At 52.6% G+C, this 17,621-nt stretch overlaps 1 long non-coding RNA gene across 5 annotated transcripts in view; it reads right to left on the reverse strand.

The window, feature by feature from the left end:
* Positions 1–17,621, reverse strand: part of LOC106025235 (uncharacterized) — a 36,456-nt gene that overhangs the window by 17,001 nt on the left and 1,834 nt on the right. For 3 of the 5 annotated variants that reach the window (XR_010046833.1, XR_010046836.1, XR_010046834.1), the window contains exon 1: positions 9,806–17,534. The exons of the other annotated variants lie outside the window; for them this stretch is intronic. This is a non-coding gene — a long non-coding RNA (uncharacterized LOC106025235). Of the gene's footprint in view, positions 1–9,805; positions 17,535–17,621 lie in introns of those variants that run through there. 5 annotated transcript variants of the gene reach the window in all.

Consider the following 17,621-nt stretch of genomic DNA (forward strand, 5'->3'; position numbering starts at 1 on the left):
CCGTCGCTCAGGCCTCTTGCCCACACTCTGAGCACCAACTGTATACCAGGGCTCCCTGGGACGATAAAGGGTGATGTCCAAAAGAGCCTTAGCACAGTGTCTGGGTCACAGTGGTCACCTCGGGAACCTCCTCTAGTCACTGCTTCCTTCCTCCTGCTCCTTCCTTGCACTCCAGCCAGGAGCCCCCACTGTCCCACCTGCCTGTGCCCATTCTCTCCGGCCTCTTGACCTTTATCCATACTTGTGTGTCTTTGCCACCAGCAGGCCCCACTTGTGGTCCACTGGCACCCAAGCCCAGCAGGTCCCTGACTGACCTGATCACCCCCACTGTCCCCTCAAGCCTGGTCCTCCTGTGGGTGGGTGTCCATGAAAGCACCTGCTCTCACAAGAGCCTTTCGTGGTCCCCCATCCAGGTCACCTACGTGGCAACTATCTTCGCGGGTCACCCAAACCTCAGCTTTCTGCCTTGCTCACTCGGGACTAACCGAGCGCCAGCTTGTCACCTCTCCCTTTTAGGCTTCCTATAGCCTGATGAGATCTTAAAATTTCGCATCAACACTTCTTCCTCCAAGAAGCCCTCCTGGACCTCCTAAGGCTGCATTACCATCTGCCCTGCTCCCTTCCCAAGCACCCAGGCTTGACCAACACATCCCCCGTGCTGGCCGGACCTGCCTCCCATCTGGACAAGAACCTGGCTTGTGCATAGCTGCTTCGTAAGGGCCCACGCAGGGCATAGTGCATGGAGGACTAGGAGAGGCCATGGCCTGTGGTCAGCGCTGGGTCTGAGGTGAGGCGAGATGGGCGTTCTGCCCATGTGGACGAGGACACTCAGCCATCAGCTGGAGTGAGGATGGAAGGAAGCAGGTGACCAGGGCAGCTACCCAGAGGCGGAGATGAACAGTCCGAGAATGGGAGGAGGATGGAAAGTTAGCCAGAGGGAGGGTGGAAGAGGGTCCTGGGCAGAGCGGACCTACAGCACCCTGCAGGAGGCTGCGAGGGCCCTGAGAGGGGCAGGGCAGCTGTGGCCAGGAGGCCTCTGCAGATCTTTCAGGGCCTTTTCTCGCTGGGATGGAGCCACCCTGGGGGTCCTGAGCTGAGCCAGGGGCAGGGGACCAGCATGGCCTGAGGGCTGATGGTCACAAGCTTGGGGAAAAGCAGAAAGATAGATTCAGGACACACAGGGTGGGATCAGCACCACTGGTGACAGATTGGTGGGAAGCACAAGGGAGTGAGGGGTCGGGATAACCTGGGAATGGAGATTCTTTGCTTAAAGGTCCAAGGCCATCCTCAGCCTCCACGCAGAAACAGGAGCGCTGCTGTGAGCAGCAGCCAGCAGGTCGTCTTCCCTCCCAGCAATACAAGCTGTGCTGTAAACCTGCTACTTCTACCCCCAAGGTAAGGGAGACTCTTGACAGACAGCAGGGGACTGAACCAGCGTTTACTGAACACTTACCATGTGCCAGGCCTACTATGGTCGCCACACTTGTGGGTTTCCACTTCCTTGGGCATAATCTATCAAGTGACAGATGTACGATGGCTGAGCAAAGAGCAGACCACCTGGGCTCAAACGCCAGTTCTGCCACTCTCTGCTTTTGTGATCTTGAGCAAATAAGTTCGCTACTCTGAATTTCAGTCTCACCCCCACCCAACAATGAAGATATTGATTATCCCTAGCCCACTGGATTGCATGGGCCTAAAGGTCTGATCACATTTGCAGCATGAGTTCGGGCCACATTATCGATGTCTATGGTCCACAAAGGAGGAGCAGTACCTGGTCACGCGTGGGAGTGGGATTCAGACCAGATCTCTGGGCTGCGGCAGGCGAGTCCTCTTTCTTTTCCCTCCACCTCGCTCCCTGCCATTGCTGCCAGAAGTAGTCACTTTGCTACTTCCTGTCCAGATGGATGAGATGTGTGCATCACGTGAGCTGGCTGCCGGATGGCAGGAAGGGGCACTGAGAGTGGGAGCTTTGATTCTCGGCCAGGCGATACTCACAGAGCACCTACGGCTTGCAAAGCTTTGCGCCAGGTCCCATGGGCCTGTGTCCCTGCCCCCAAGGAACCAGAAGTTGGCTTGGGAATACGAGACACATGGAAATGAACCCACGAATTGTCAATCAATGCCAACCAGAGAAATTCACACCTATTGTGTTTCTTCATGTTGTAAGCTTACCCCTAACTATGAAAACCACTGTCCAACCAAAGGCCTGCCTCGGATGAAGATGAGGAGCAGCCAGGCAGCATCCTGACTTGGCAGCAGGCCATGTGAAGAAGACCCAGAGGTTTTAGGTAACCCCAGAGCTCCCCATGAGGAGCTGCGGCTGCAGCTGCCTCCAGAGTAAATGCGACCCTGGGGTCAGAGATGGAGGTGTAAGGTTCGGGTCAACGGAGGCTACAGGCACAGGGCTCAGACTTCGTTTGGAAAAGTACCAGCCCTGGGTGCCACATTTCACTGGGGACGCAGACCAAGAATGTCACCCAAGAGTTGCGCATTCAGGGAACCATGGCCTTTGAAGTATCATCCTCTGATATGTGACCTGGGACCGGTCAGGGGTCAGAGAGGGTGGCTGGGTGTGGGTGCCATCTTCAGATACCTGTCCTGCGTCTGTTGGCCTCAGGCCAGCAACCCAGAGCCAGCTCCCCTACCTGACCAAGTGGGGCCACCTTAGCAGGTGCACTTCCTTGAGCCCCCTTGTCCCTGCCTGAAAGGTGACAATCATCAGTCCCTGGGGGATCGTGAAGATCGAATGACACAGCAGAGCTGCATATGTAGTGGTGTCCGGGAAGTTTGTCTCCTTCATTCCCTGAGTTACTGAAGTCCTACACTGAAAGCAGGAACATCATCCCTGGGAGGAGGCATGGAAGGACTTGGGTACCCACTGCACACATGCAGAGGACAGAGTCCTGATGCAGCAGGCCCTGAAGACTCCAGGACGCAGCAGGAGGCTCTGCAGAGGGCACTCAAGGAGCCGGGGGTGTGAGATCAGCTCTCAGGAATGAGCAGCTCAGAGGAGGGGAATAGCAGGGCTCCCTGGGGACTGCTTCTCCCAGCTTCACGGCTGCTTTGGGGACCCAGCGTTCCACCCCACACCCCCAGCCATCCGCTGACTCCACGGAAACAGCCATCTCTAGGAGCTGGGTTCGAGTGCCCCAGAAGCCAACGTTGAGACAAGGTCACGGTGCCTGTAGTCTAACTGAGAGGTGATTCCAGGAGGACAGGACTCGGGGGCACAGGCAGAGGGAGACTGGAAGGGATGAACTCTGATCGAGCGTGGCCAGCGGGCAGGTGGCCAAGCGTGGCTGAACTCAGTACCTCTGTTTTGGGGGCAGATGCATTTTGATGTTCTTGTTTTCTAAAATATATTTATTATTCATGCCCTACTAATTTTACAAAACACTGGATTTCAGCATGCATTTTCATCCATGCTGGTGACATATTTTGAGGGGACCACCCTCATTTCTCTCTCCCCTCCTTGTTCTCTGCCTCTTGTCTCAGAAGAGTCACCCTTCTCCTCTTATGCCATCTTCTTTATTAGAGTCCAGATATTAAGGACACATGAAATACGTGTTTTTCTGACTCCGGCTTATTTCACTTCACATCATGATTTCAAGTACTATCAATTTTCTTGCGAGTGACATATTTCCCATTTTGGGGAGACTCTCTTTGAGGTGGGGTCTCCCTACACAGTTCAGACTGGTCTTAAGCTCACTTTGAGATGGAATCTTTCGATTTGCATTTCTCTAATGGTTACAAATGTTGAGCACTTTTTCATAGAGCAACTGGCCGTGAGCTCTTCTGTTGAGAAGTGCCTATTCAATTCGTTCGTTCATTGGTCGAGCTGGTTGTTTTCCTGGTGTGACAGTTTTGGTTCTTTATATATGTTGCATATGAGTCCTCTGGTAAGGACTCCTCCCATTCTCTAGGCTGTCTCTGCATTGTGTTCCTTGTTCCCCTGGCTCTGAAGAAAGTTCCTGATTTTCTGTAGCCCCACAGTACTTCTTTGATCTAAATTTGTCTTCATAAAGATTGCAGAACAATTTCAGTATGGATTTGTTCATACAGACTGTTCCAGTGATGCAAAAACCCCATTTGTTGATTCTCACTGCTTTTCCTTATGCTCTTGGAGTTCTATCAGGAACTCTTTGCATGTGTCTGTGGTTTCAAGTGCTTCTCCTCTGTTTTCTTCTAGAAGTTCCAAAGTTTTGGGACTTATTCCTAGATCTTTGACCCACTTTGAATTGGTTTTTGTAGAGGATGAGAGGTAGGAATCTATTTCAGTCTCTACATATGGATCCCAGCTTTTCCAGCAGTCTTCACTAAAGAGCTGGCTTTTCTTTGTGGTATGTTCTTGGCCTCTTTTATCAATGGCTGTCCTTGTGTTTCCATTCTATCATCGGTCTATCTGTCCTTTTTTATGCCAGTACCATACTGGTGTTGTTACTATTTAAACGATAATCTGTAATATAACTTAAAATCCTGTGATTCCCCCAGCCTTGCTCTGTTTGCTTGGGATTGTCTTTGGCTACCTTTTGCTTCTCTTGTGTTTCCATGGGAATTTTAGAATATTGTTGTTGTCCTGTGAAGCACATCGTGGATGTTTTGATGGGAATTCCACTGTATCTACACATTTCATCCAGTGACACGACTGTCCTAACAGTATTAATTCTGTGATGCTCAGCCCCCCTGACCCTCCGACACTGGACTTCCCAGTTGCCAGGCTTCTGAACCCATCTCAGGGCTTCATACACCTACATTCTTGTTCTTTCTTCCAAGAGTGGCTTCCTTCAACTTTTTTTTCTTACGAAATTCTTGTTTATGCACCAAAATCCAACACAGACATAGCTTCCTCTGTGAGGCCTTTTCAGCTCTTTTTTCTCCTTGTGGAGTTAATGAGTTTTCTCTAACCTCACATAATCTTGATTCTTCGATTAAGTTCCCATTGCTGGCCCTGCTCAACTCTGGGCTCCCTGAAGACTGGAAGAGTTTCTTCTCTGCTTTTGAATTGAAGTAAACACAAGTTTGTCTCAGCCCCGATACTGTACATTATACTACAGTTTTCCCCCAAATTAGCCCTTCTCCACAAAGAAGGAAAAAGGCAATTATTTTTCTTCTGTTGTTAGTTCCTATTAGCTCACTCAAGATAAATAAGAATTAATAGACCCTCATTTGTCTTGTGGATTTAATAATTCAAAATTATATTTGTCTTGGCCCAGACTGTTAACCTGCTCACAGTATGTACAGTTTACCAAGGAGAACTTAGGACCCAGCATCTCTGTCACTAAAGTCAACCCACGAGCAAGAACCCACCCGTGCTTGTGCACAAATTCTAGCCAACAGAGCTGGGGAAGGAAAACAGAACAAAAGTTAGAACTTCGAAGGTCCCTAAAGTCCCAGCCAGCTCAAAACACAGCTCAACAAAGAGCTCCAGGCTCTCTAGGACATAGCTGCTCCCAGAAAAGATGACAGCAAGGCGAAATTGTACTCAAATCCTCATTCCTTTCAAAGAAACCTGCTACAGGGCTTTGGGAGCCCATGCCGGGCTGGAGGCTGCAGACATTGCTGTTCTCCTGGTACCTCAAGCTCACAGTGCTCCCCATGCCATGATTTTCCAGGCAGAGATGAACCTCCTTTCTCCTGCTGCGTAATGCTCTCCACAGATTGACTGCTGTCCACCCTGTCCGGGGCTGAGAGAAGAGGCCACTCAACAGAGAAGCCATCGCTCGGGACTGTCACAGATGGCAGATTGAGACCTGGAGGGTGTAAGTCAATCCCAAGGCAAGCAGAGAGCAGATGAAGAGAGAAGTCCTTCTTCTTCTCTAGAGCCCGGTACGGACAGATGTGAGGTGCACAGCTGTCTCAGTGTCCTTTGAGGAGACAGTGCTGAGGCTTAGGGAGGAGGTCCCATTGGTGGCACCTGGGCTGGCCTGGAAACCAAGCAGTATCAGAGGGGAGTGGTAAGGCCACCAAGGATTGGCACCTTGTGTCCACGTGCAAGGCTTGTGACTGCTTAGGCAGGTCATCACCTCACATCTTCATAGCAGCCCCTCGAGCCAAGTGTTACACTTCCTGGGTCACAGACGGGACAGTGGACACCCAGACAAGCTAAGTCATCACCTATGACTGTGCCCACAGAGTTGAACTGTTACCCCTGGCACAAATGTCCAGTTGTCTCCTGCAAGAGCCATGATTTTCCCTCTCCAAATAGCAAGGCCACTCTCCAGTCTGACTCGGAGGCTCCAGCACTTGGAGGTAAGAGTGAGTCCTCCGCCTGAGGCCCACATGCAGAACCCAGAGCCCCCTCCCTGTCCTCAGGGGCTGCTGAGGCTTCTCTGTGGCCTCATCAGGGGCCCACATCACCCACCTTCAAGCAGAAAGAAGAAGACAGGTGACAGCAGGGTCAGGCAAGGCTGCACCTGCAGGACCAGGGACAGCCCTGCTGGGACTGGACCACTCCTGATGCTGTCCCCGAATGCTTGAAAGCAGTCAGCCCATGGAAGGGAAAGACACCCCCATTTTCCCACTGGGCCCCACGAAATGGGCTGCATAGGAAACATGCCATCTCTGGGCCTCGGGTCTAATCATACAGAGCAGCCCCCAGCCACGGCCCAGAGGAAATCCAGGGTGTGCATGAAAGGCCGTGCAAGAGTCCCCTGCCCTGTGTGCATCTTCAGAAAGAAGCCCAAAAGCCCCTTTCTCGGTTGTCTTCACCCCACCCTTGAACAGGCACGAGAAGGAGGCTGAGGAGGTGCTACACAGACACAGGCTGACTTTGGAAAAAAGAAACAGCTAATGCAGGCCGCGCTGCCCCTGGACCAGGGACAGCCCTGCGGGCAAAGGCTGCAGGTGTTAGGACATCTGGGTTCTGGGACACAGGCTCTCGGCCATCTTCCTGCTCTGGCTTAAGGGTCTGGGGTCAGGGCTGGTGGCCATGGCACACAGAGCATCAGGGGCTACAGTGCCTTCTCACAGCCATGGACATGTTTGCTCTCTCATTCCCCCTCCTCACAAGGGACCAAAGAGGACCCTGGCTGTGACCCTTCTAAACTGGAACAGCACAGCACCAGACAGCACAGCCTGTCCCTGGGGAGCCCCTGGCCTGTGTGCCCTGCTTCCTGCCCCACCCAGCGCCCTCCCTCGGGGCTTGCGAACGTCAGGACTGTGCAGGCCAGGCCCCGGTGGCAGAGGGGAGGCAGCAGAGGCAGGGACAGAGTTATAAATAGGTGCATCTGATGGAGAAGGTCACTAACCAGAGTGACCAGAAGGTCACTAACCAAACATGCCAGAAATTCTAAAAGAGAGACAGATGAAACCCTCTGCTCCGCAGCATCTCCCCACCTCTCTCCTGTGGGGCAGAGAATGGGAGTGGGGCCCAGGCCAGGGACACCAGCCAGCAGCTGAAGAGCCCATTGGGCTGATGGGGCAACTTGCCCTTCCTAAGGAGGCTGGCTGGCCCCAGCGCCCTGCAGAGCTGCAGAGCAGGACCTGGCTGGGCCTGGGGAGGCCCCGATGGCCCTCTCTTCTCTCCCTCTGCTCCCCAGCATGGCCAAGGTAGAGTCTAGAAGGTCTCAGCAGGGGGTAATTGCAGCTCCCTTCTCCACAGGATGTCTGACGATGTCCAGAGACCTCTCTGGCTGTCTCTATACCAGTAGTAGGTGCTCTGGGCTCTGCAGGGGTGAAGCCAGGGATACAGCTGAACACCCTGCAGTGCACAGGACAGCCTGGAACCCTGCATCCCCACCGTGAGCCCTGAGGAGGCCGGGATCCCTCTCCAGGCCTGCACCTCCAGACACTGCCTCCTCCACTCGGCCCTGCCGAGGCAGCCCAAGTACACAAGCACTCATAGCTACGCAAATAGCAACTCCTTATTTGCTGTGTTTGCTCTGCTAATATTGACTCTGCAGCCTAACACTGGTGCTATTGAGCCAGGGTTCTTCTCAGTGCTGTTTGAGCAGCATTAGAACAGGCTGTGATAACCAGCAGAGCAGGAGGCTGGCCTCCTCCTCCTCCTCCCCCTCCTCAGCGGCAAAACCCCTGTACCCCTCCGTGAGACACGCCTGTGAAGATGGGGGTGCTGTGTGTTCCTGCACTCGGCAGACCTGAATCTGCTCTTCCACTGAGCAAACAGCTGAGGTAACATAGGGAGCGCTCACCACCTAAGTCAGCACTCCAGAGACAGAGAAAGGTTACTAGGGAGGCTACCCTTTGAGGTGCAGCTGGTGGAAAATGATGAAGAGGGCACCCCAGGCCATCCGCTGAGCCCTGCAGCTGGGGTGCGCAGAGACGGGCATGATGGTGCGTGCCCGTAATCCCAGCACTCTGGGAGGCCGAGGCAGGGAGATCAAAAGTTCAAGCCGAACTAGGCAACGTGGCGTTGTGACTTACAACCCTCTCACTATTCAGGCAGAGAGCTTAGACGTCCAGAAACTAAGCATTGCAGGAGGTGGACTCAAGGATCCCAGGGGACTCCAAGGAGAGTCGTGAGCACAGCCATCTGCTAAGGCAGTGCCCAGCCTGCCCTACCGCACCCAGCCGCTCTGCAGTGAGACAAGCCCAGGCACTCAGAGAGAAACATCTATGTAGAGGAACCAGGGCTGCTCCTGCTGCCTGCAAGGAAAGTGCGTGCAGACTTAGCCCTACGTTTGGACCTGCGCCCGTGGCTTTTCTCTAGGTCAGTATTAAACAAGTTGCCGGAATCATCCAAGGGGCATTCTAAAAATTAACTCTGGCCAGCCTCATGGCCTGGGAGCACCAAAATGGTCATTTGCTAAAATTGGCCATTAACATTTTCTACTAACTGTGCTCTCCATAGACTTGGAAAATGAAGGAGAAACTCCTCGGAAATCAGCTATTATGTGGGCGCTGTGGCAACCTGCACTCTAAGCCTCCAAGTGCTTTGTTTTTAAAAATACATGGTAGGCATCTCCTACGTGTGGGCAAGTTCTGCCCAGCAACCCAGTCATCGGATGTGGCCACTGGGGTTCAGCCTGGTTGGTGCCTGCTCCTCTGAAGAACGCCCCTCACCATGGCCAGAGGGGGAGGCTAACTGAGGAGAGCCAGCCTATTGGCTGGCTGCTGGCCAATCAGAGCCTTTCAGTGTAGACTCACAGTTGGGTCCATAACCTGGAAGGTCAAGTCTAGGTTAAAGTGGGTGGTTTTGGACCTAGAAAAAGTGTAACAGAGCAATGCACCCTGCAGAGGAAAGAGTGGCTAAAATACCCTGAGGAGGGGCTGGGAGCTCAGGCAGGCAGTCATGGGTCACTGACACCCTTCCAGGAGTCCCACCTTGAACCTCTCTAGGGGACTGGGCCTCCTCGCTGCCTGGGGCTTGCGTTATTACACCTAACCTTCTAACAGCTCCATCACCCATAAGAAGCTAAGTAGTAAGCGTGAAGTATACAATTCTGTTTCTTGCAACCAATAATCACTGACCAGGAGGCCTAGGAAGGCATCGCCCATTTTCCAGTCTGTACTTGTTCAATCCCCAATGCCCCTTGCTCACCCTGGCTGCTTCCTTCACTGGTACTCCAGTCTTCCATCTCCAGGGCAGCCTGTCTGTGTCTCGGGTCACAGAGGCCACCCGCATGCCCCAGTGACCAGCAGAGGGGTAACTGTGTAACCAAGACACCACGGACCACTCAACACTGTTTACTCCAGTGGAGCTTGTTTGCTTATCAGTCAATAATTAGTCATTTGACAAACATCCATCAAGCTGCAGTGCAAACCCAACACAGATATGTTTAAAATAAAAAAAATAATAAATTAAAATACACAACTCTGGAAAGGCAAAGAGCAAATAAGAGCTTACTTTCCTGTTTTCCTTCCACAATGAGGAGCACTGTCATGGCGACAAGTCATCAGCTATGTCAAAACCAGACCTCAAGGAGAGCTGGCAACAGGGCCCGCCTACTGCTCCGCTCCTAAGAAACAGCTTTGTCCCTGTGAGCTCTGCTGTTGTCCTGCCTCTCAATTTCAGTGCTAGGATTAGAGGGAGGAGATTATAGCTACCGCATGACAAGAGGCTCCCAAAGGCTTTTACCGATCACTCAGCTCTTAGGCAATCAAAGGTCCAGGGGTGGACCCTAAATTTGCACACTCCCTTCCCTGGTCAGGTCTGTCACCTAGACTTGACCCGGGTATCCAGATCCAGTTGAAATTCACTGTCTGGGTCTCCCTGACATTTTCTCATATGGAAGCAACCTCCCCAGGCTCCAATCCCAGCCCTGCCCTCCAGCCCTACCCAAACCTCTGCCCAGGAAAGGGCACCTGCAGTGCCTGATTGTCCCTGTCTACCTCTCCGGCTCTGCTCTCATGCAGAGCTGCAGAGTGGTGGTTCACAGATGCCCACAGAACCCAGTGACAAGCCAGCAGGCCTTGTAGGGGCTCAGACACCCTGGGTGACCCAATGCCACCTCTGCCTGTTGCTCTGGCCATGCCCCTCATGTCTCACTCACACTTCCAGCCACCTCCACTCCCATCCCGGGGACCAATGCGCCCCGAAGTGCTGTGGCCCCAGCCAGGCTGAAGCTCTCTTTCCCATCCATGAACACAGAGCCCAACACAGAGCAGATGCTCCAAAAGATCTGGAGGAGCAATGAATGCAGAGGCCGATGCTCAGCAGGTGCACAGGGCACCATCAGGGTTCAGGGCTCCGCCTTCTGCACCAGTCCCCTTCATCCATGGCTCCCATGACCCTCGCCAATACCAGGCGGGCTTCAGCCTCCTGCGTGCAGGCCAGCACCCTGTGACCTGAGCACACCGGGGCCCTGCCACAGGGCTTGCTCGGGCTGCCCCCCTCCTGTCCCAGCTCCAGCCTTGTTCCCATCTCAGGGACACCCTTTGCCTCCTTCGCTTAGGATAGGGAAAGAGTCGGCTGCATCCCAGCCACCCCTGGTCACAGCAAACCCCTGTCCTCTAGATGCCATTGTGCTGTGAGGCACAGAAATGGAAATAAAAACAGCCAACCCCTCACTAGCCAAGGATTCTGCATGCACAAATACAACCAGCCACAGATGGAAATATTTGAAAATAGAATTGCACCTGTAGTAACAACTGTATTTTCCCTGTCATTATTCCCTAAGCAGCACACAGTGACAACCACCTGGCATTTGCACAGTGGTCGAGCTGATTAAAAGCATCCTAGAGGGTATGTGTAGGTGGTGTGAAAATGCTCACAACTTAATGTGAGGGTCTTGGGTGTTCACAGATTCTGGGGCCTTCTGTGGACCCTTGAACTAAATCCCGCAGATCTGAGAGCCAGTGGTGCAATGCTGTGAGCCATGGAGCAGAGGGCCGGGGCCCCTAGCACAGAGCGTAAGTGGCATCTCCTGTCATTCACAGGGGTGATTTACTCGCATGGGGGCTCAGACTTCTCAATGGCCTGCAGCAGCTCTGGGGCAGCGTTAGAGTGATCACCCTCATTCTCCTGCCTCAACCTACAGAGGTGACTCTGCTTCTCAGGAGGCAGGCCCTGGGAACCCAGGGATACAGACACCTCCTCCATCTGGGAGAGAAGGAAAGGCACCATCAGGCACAAGACTGCTAGGAACTGGGGAAGAAACGCTGCTGTGCCTTGAAGTCAGAGGAGGAGGGCTCGGCCGCTCTGCTGTCCCACTTCCACATGGCGAAGGCCAGTTCTTGTGAACTGCGTGCACGGGCCCAGGGCACATCATGTCCCTGTGTCCTGGTGGATGTCACAGGTTTCATTCCCTAAGCGTCGGCAGAACTGCGAACCCTCGGTTTGGACCTGCTCGGCTTCCCCTGGGGGAACTAAGGGTAGAGAAAAGTAGCGTGACTGGGGCTCCCTTCCCCTCTCAGGTCCCCTCACCCCACACTGACTCCTCTTTAGCTCCTTTGATCAAATAACCCTACTTCTGAGACTCAAGCAAAGGGCAAAATCGCACACACAGAGAAAGCTGTAGGCACCAAGCGGCTCCACAGAGCAGCATTCGAACTCAAAGCCCAGCTGGGGGCAGAGCAGGCCAGCTGTGCGTCTGTGTGGAGAAATGGTAGTTCAGTCCAGCCTTTAATAAAAGGGGAGCTCGAGCTAAGATCTGGGCTGGGGCAGGCTGCAAATGCTCACAGGAGCCTCGCTGTCCAGAAAAAAAAGCGCCAGTGCGGAACCAAGACTCAAAGGAGAATGCTGGTTTCTTTTTCAGTGTCTTTGCTCCTCACCAATTTTAAGTTCTATTATAAAATGATACTATTGAGGCATCGAGTTGCTGGGAGACAAAGGTCCTTGTTCCAGAAGCTACAGGTGCTTCTCACAGCTGTGACAGAGCCACTGCTGGGTTCACCCTCCTCACAGGGCCCTGCTGACACCGAGGCCTCATGGGGATGAATTCATTCATTCAGAAATAGTCACTCAGTGCTTCTGGCAGTGATGAGCGCAGGGTGCCCTTGGTTGCTAAGGGTGCAGGGTGAGGAGGCACAAAAGCACCCAGGCCAGTGAGGGAGGCTGAGACCACCAGCTATGCTAAGAGCAGCAGAGAATTTTGGTTGGGATTTAATTTGACCAACAGCTACAGGAATCCAGCTATGATAGGGAAAACAAATGAAAGTTTTTTTTATCTCTTTCAGATGTCAAATCTAAAAGTGAGCAGCCCGGGGGCTGGAAGGATGGTTTCCACAAAGTCTACAGGGCCTTGACTTTTGCTATACCTCTGCTCAAGATACCTACTATGGGCCTATGTAGGCCCATAATAGATGCTGGAGCTCCAACCATCACATCTGTATTCCAGGCAGATAAAGAGGAAAGATGCAAAAACAAAAAAATAAAGAACAAATGTCTCAATTTCATGGAAAGGTTACCAGCAACTTCCTAGTTACCAGGAATGCTATGTATGGTTTTTTAACTGTAGGATCCAGTAAAAAAGGGGCTGGAGACAAATTCCAAGTACAGGACACCTCCAGCAGGGCCCTGGAGGGGCTCTGAAGCAGAGCTGGAGTCCTGGCCCCAGTCTGCTACCACAGATAGGCATGTCCCTGAAGCCTCTGGGCCATAAATCAAGCGCCTGCACTCAGATACTATGAAATATTGACGAGGCCTCAGGCAGTGAGGCTGGGGCACAGGGCGGCCACAGCTGCTCCTCCAGGGCCACGGGAAGAGGGACAGAGGGAACCCACACCATCCATGAGCCCCAGGGAACCAAGCTGGCACAGAAACCAAGCCTGGCTGGAGGGGTCAGCATTCGCATCTCTATGTGGTCAGTCAGGCACAGTGACCAGGACACACCTGGATCTCTCGGTGACCCTGGAACTGCAGGCCATCAGATTTCTCTGCAGGAGCAGAGGGCATGGCCACAGACGTCACTGAGGGAGCAGAGGGCATGGCCACTGAGGCCACTACCTGGACGTGATTGGTCTCTCTCTGTCTCTCTGATTTTATTTCTCTGTCTCTGTCTCTGTCTTTGTGTCTGTCTGTCTCTCTCTCTGCCTCTCTCTCTGTCTCTCTGTCTCTGTCTCTCTCTGCCTCTCTCTCTGTCTCTCTGTCTCTGTCTCTCTCTGCCTCTCTCTGTCTCTCTCTCTCTCTGTCTCTCTCTCTCTCTGTCTCTCTCTCTCTCTGCCTCTCTCTGTCTCTCTCTCTCTCTCTCTCTCTTTCTCTCTCTCTCTCTCTCTCTGTCTCTGTCTCTCTCTGATGTTTCTTTGGATTCCTAGGACTGCACCCAGGACCTTCATGCTGAGCCATACCCTGAGTTCTTTTTATTTGTTTACTTACAGACAGAGTGTTGTAGAATCATCCAGGCTGGGCTCCAACTTACAATCCTCCTGCCTCAGCCTCCCAGGGGGCCGGAACACGAGGTCACTGGGTCAGCTGTGGACGTGACCTCGGTGCAGTCACACGGGGCTGGGGTGGGCAGGGGAGGGGCCTTGCCTCCTGAGCCTGCTACGTGTCGTGTCCGCCCCACACAGCTGCACGGCTTCGCCTGTCCTCTCGCCCCATGGGGTGGGGACTGCCTGTCCCCACGTCACCCACGGGGAAGCTGGGGCTCAGAAGACTACGTGACCTGTCCACAATGACTCAGAATGTCCATCTACATGCCAGAGAGTCCCAGGAGTGCCCCGGCCTGGTGCACGCCCCTCTGTGCCCTGTGTCCCCACCAGGCACGTGGCTTGGGGCAGAGTGCTGGGGACACCAGAGGAGCCCTGTCACAAGGCTGCTGCTCTGGTGCAACACAGCTCCCTGTGCTGAGACAGTTACAACCCATAATTAGTTGCCATTGCAGTGGAACAAGGGCCACTGGGGTTTTAAAATCACAGTGACGGTTTTATTTAGCTGAAGCGGCCAAAGCCCAGGTTCACCCAGTCCTGCATCAAAGAAAACGTCTGGATTTGGCCTCTAAACCTCCTACTGGCTGGGCTCCTCCTGGGCTGCACCGCACTCCGCTGACCCTGCCCGTGCTGGGCCTCCCCACACCCACCTGCTAGCCTCCTCCCTGGCTTCCCCTGCCAGCTCACAAGCTGCCAAATCCGGTCCATTCAGTAAGCCCATTGGTGATGCCGCCTCCTCCGGGAAGCCTCCCTGCTTGCTGCAGTTCCTGCCTCCACCTGTCTCCTTCTGCTTCCCTGTGTGACCAGCTGGCTGGCCTCCCAGGTTATCCCAGGAAGAGACACAACAGGGTCCTACATGCCAGGGAACTAGGACAGGTGCCAGCAGGGCGAGGGAGCCAGTCCAGAGGTCCTGCCTTCCCTGGTGACAGCACTGGTGACAGGGTCGCCAAGGAGCTGACGCCCTTGCTGCTGACCACTGGGGGTGGGCGAGGCCAGCGTGTGGCCAACAGCAAAGCAGCAATGCTGAACCAGAACAAAGCTGGCCTGTCAAAGGCCACTGTGTCCATGCAAAGCCAGGGCTTCAGGGGCACTGAGGGCAAGGATGAGGAGCCCCCAAGTTGCTGGGGGCCAGTTTTGCCACCTGCTGCCCCGTCTCTGACCTGGGAAGAGCTTCCTGCTTCCCCAGCCCCCTACGCCCGCCAGTACAGACACCCCCAGAACTATTCCTGCAGGTGTCTCATTCCACAGCTGTTGGCAGCCAACCCCGTGAAAAGGTGAGAAAAAAAGAAGTCATATTCTCAAGGCTCGAATACAAAACTAGGTGAAGCCTACTAAGGGGAAATGCAGTAATAAACAAGTATCACATATTCCAAAGCGGGAATGAAAACATGCGGGATTAGTCTGCCATTGGAAATTACCTGTGATGGCCAAAGGTAGAGGGAGGTGGAGGTTAGTGATGCACTCAGGAAAAATGAGTGTTAAGATAACAGATTGCCCCCCGTAACTCAAGATCGTAACCTATGGGTGCTGAGTGGTTACAAATTTTATAATTCTATGTGCAGACAATGAGACAGTTCTCAACAAAGCTGCAGAATCTAAAATTTAACAGGCAAATAAATTTTTAAAAGTTAGGTCTTGGAAAAAAGAAAAAGTAAAAATAAACAGTTACATCTTGATATTGTCTGAAGAAGCACCTCTCAAAAATCTGTGCATTAAGTTTTGCCCCCCATCTATGGCACAGTTGCAAGATAACAAACCCTTTAAACAGTGAGGCCTCATAGGAGGAAATACATCACTGAGTGTGAGCTGGAAGGGATTTGTGGGACTCTGGTCTCTTCCTCTCTCTCTCTCTCTGCTTCTGGGTCACCATGTGCTCTCCTCCTCTATGATATTCTTCCTTGCCACAGACCTAGCTCAACAAGACCTGCCTGCCATGAACTAAAACCCTTGAAACTTATAAGCTGATTTTGGGTATTGTCCTGATTCACAGTAACAGAAAGCTAACTATTACATCTCTGCCAGAAATGCTTACTATCTCAGTGTCCAGTGTGACTTCAGTTAAAAGACAAGCAAGAATATGGGTATGAGTCCCAGATCACAAACCCAGCTGTGTAAGGAGTATCACTTCCACTCTTCTGGTTACCCCAGGGCTAGGTCTGGAGGGCCAGGCCTCCACTCCACAAAAGACCAGCTGTCAGAGCCTTCAAAGGCAGATGTGGGGCCAACTCTAATGAGTAACAGAGAAGACCAAAGCTGCACATGGAGAAGTGCAGTTGGGACGCACTGCAGAGGGATTCCAGGGGAGATCAGGTTAAAGCAGGAGAGTGCAGGAGTCAGGCTCAGGTTGCAAATCTAATACTTGTACAATGTTCTGCTGCCGCCGAAATTTCTCTGCAAAGCCATGGGAATAGAAATTTTAAAAATCAGTCTACGGCAAATTAGTTACCCACTTAACAAACTGGTTTTTACAAGTTTATCCAGGGTGCAAAGTCTCCCAGAAGGTGACCCCACAGCCATGGAGCACACAGAGCCTGGGAGGTGGCAGTACTCCTGAGGTGCCACTGCTGCCCAAGAGCCCAGCCAGAGCCAGTGTAAGCAGCAGCCAGGAGCCTGGAGGCATCCAAGGACAGCCACAGCTCAGGATCATGGGAGGCAGCTCTCAGATCTCATGGGGCAGCTCCAGCTGCTCACAGGCCCCGACCTGGGGGCTGCAGCAGCATCTGCACATTTGAGAATCTGTGCAGAGACTTCAGCTCAGCAGCAAGAGCCAGCTCGCCACAGATCATGCAAGCAGAGAGCGGGAGGCTGAGTGGGGCCTGCTTCCCAAGATGCTCACTCATCTCCACAATGCACTGGGCAGTGGTCCCCACTGACTTCGCTTCCCATGGGCTCTTTAGGTGGCAGAGGGCTGCCTCCTCACACGGTGCCCACAGCCCGGGATATGGGGCAATAGACCCAGCACAGATGTAGCAAAGAAGGCTCAGAGAGTCATTGAGCAGATTCTGAAGGTGACCCCTGCTCAAAGGCTGCCCTGTGTCCTTCCAGATTAAAAAAAACAGGGCCTCTCTTTGGACCCATGCATTTGCTTTCATAAAACTTCCATTACTGGATTTGCACTAACACATTCTTCTCCACACCTTGCTGTTTTTGTTGATGTTAACAATTTATTCATTTTAAAATGAAAATGATTCATTTTCACAATTACTTCAAAGTACCACAATATATTTAGTAAAGGCTGCTGGCAGTAATGATTCTTATTAATATATATTATGTGTTGCTCCTATGATGTAACTTTTCCCACTGAGAAATATTTCAGTTGTTCTGTAACATTCCCAAAGAATGTGTCCCTGGAACTGTGTGAATGGCTCCATTTGCTAATAATGATACAATAAAATATAACAGATTGTTTTAAGTTACTTCAAGTTTCTCTTTCCTGGTTCACACTTACCCTGTCTTAGACTCCATTATTTCTTCCTCCGGACTGTCAGTCCCAGCCCTGGAAAGGTGGCTCTTCTGGTTGTCGTCTCTTAAGTTTGAGCATCCAGTAATGGTAGATCCCACCCGAGACGAATGCTGGGCACGGGCAGGACCCTCCCTTGGCTGGGTCTCACCCCTTCTATGAATTGAGGACCCAGCATTCATGTTCAGCCCCGGCCAGTTTACAAATGGCAGCAGGTAATGGGCCTTGAAGTCATTGATGAGTAGATAAAACTTCAAAGATTCATCTGTGCAACCAAATGGTCCCTGTACTCCTTAATCTCCTGCTCAAGTCTGAACATCTGTACAGATACGGGCTGATAAATGGGGTGCACCTGGGCAGGCGCTGCATCTGAGCCAGGCCTGCCTCGGCCCCC

This window comes from Cavia porcellus, unplaced genomic scaffold, assembly GCF_034190915.1.
Source record: "Cavia porcellus strain 051 isolate PalLab524CR breed Dunkin Hartley unplaced genomic scaffold, mCavPor4.1 scaffold_4, whole genome shotgun sequence".
NCBI lineage: Eukaryota > Metazoa > Chordata > Mammalia > Rodentia > Caviidae > Cavia > Cavia porcellus.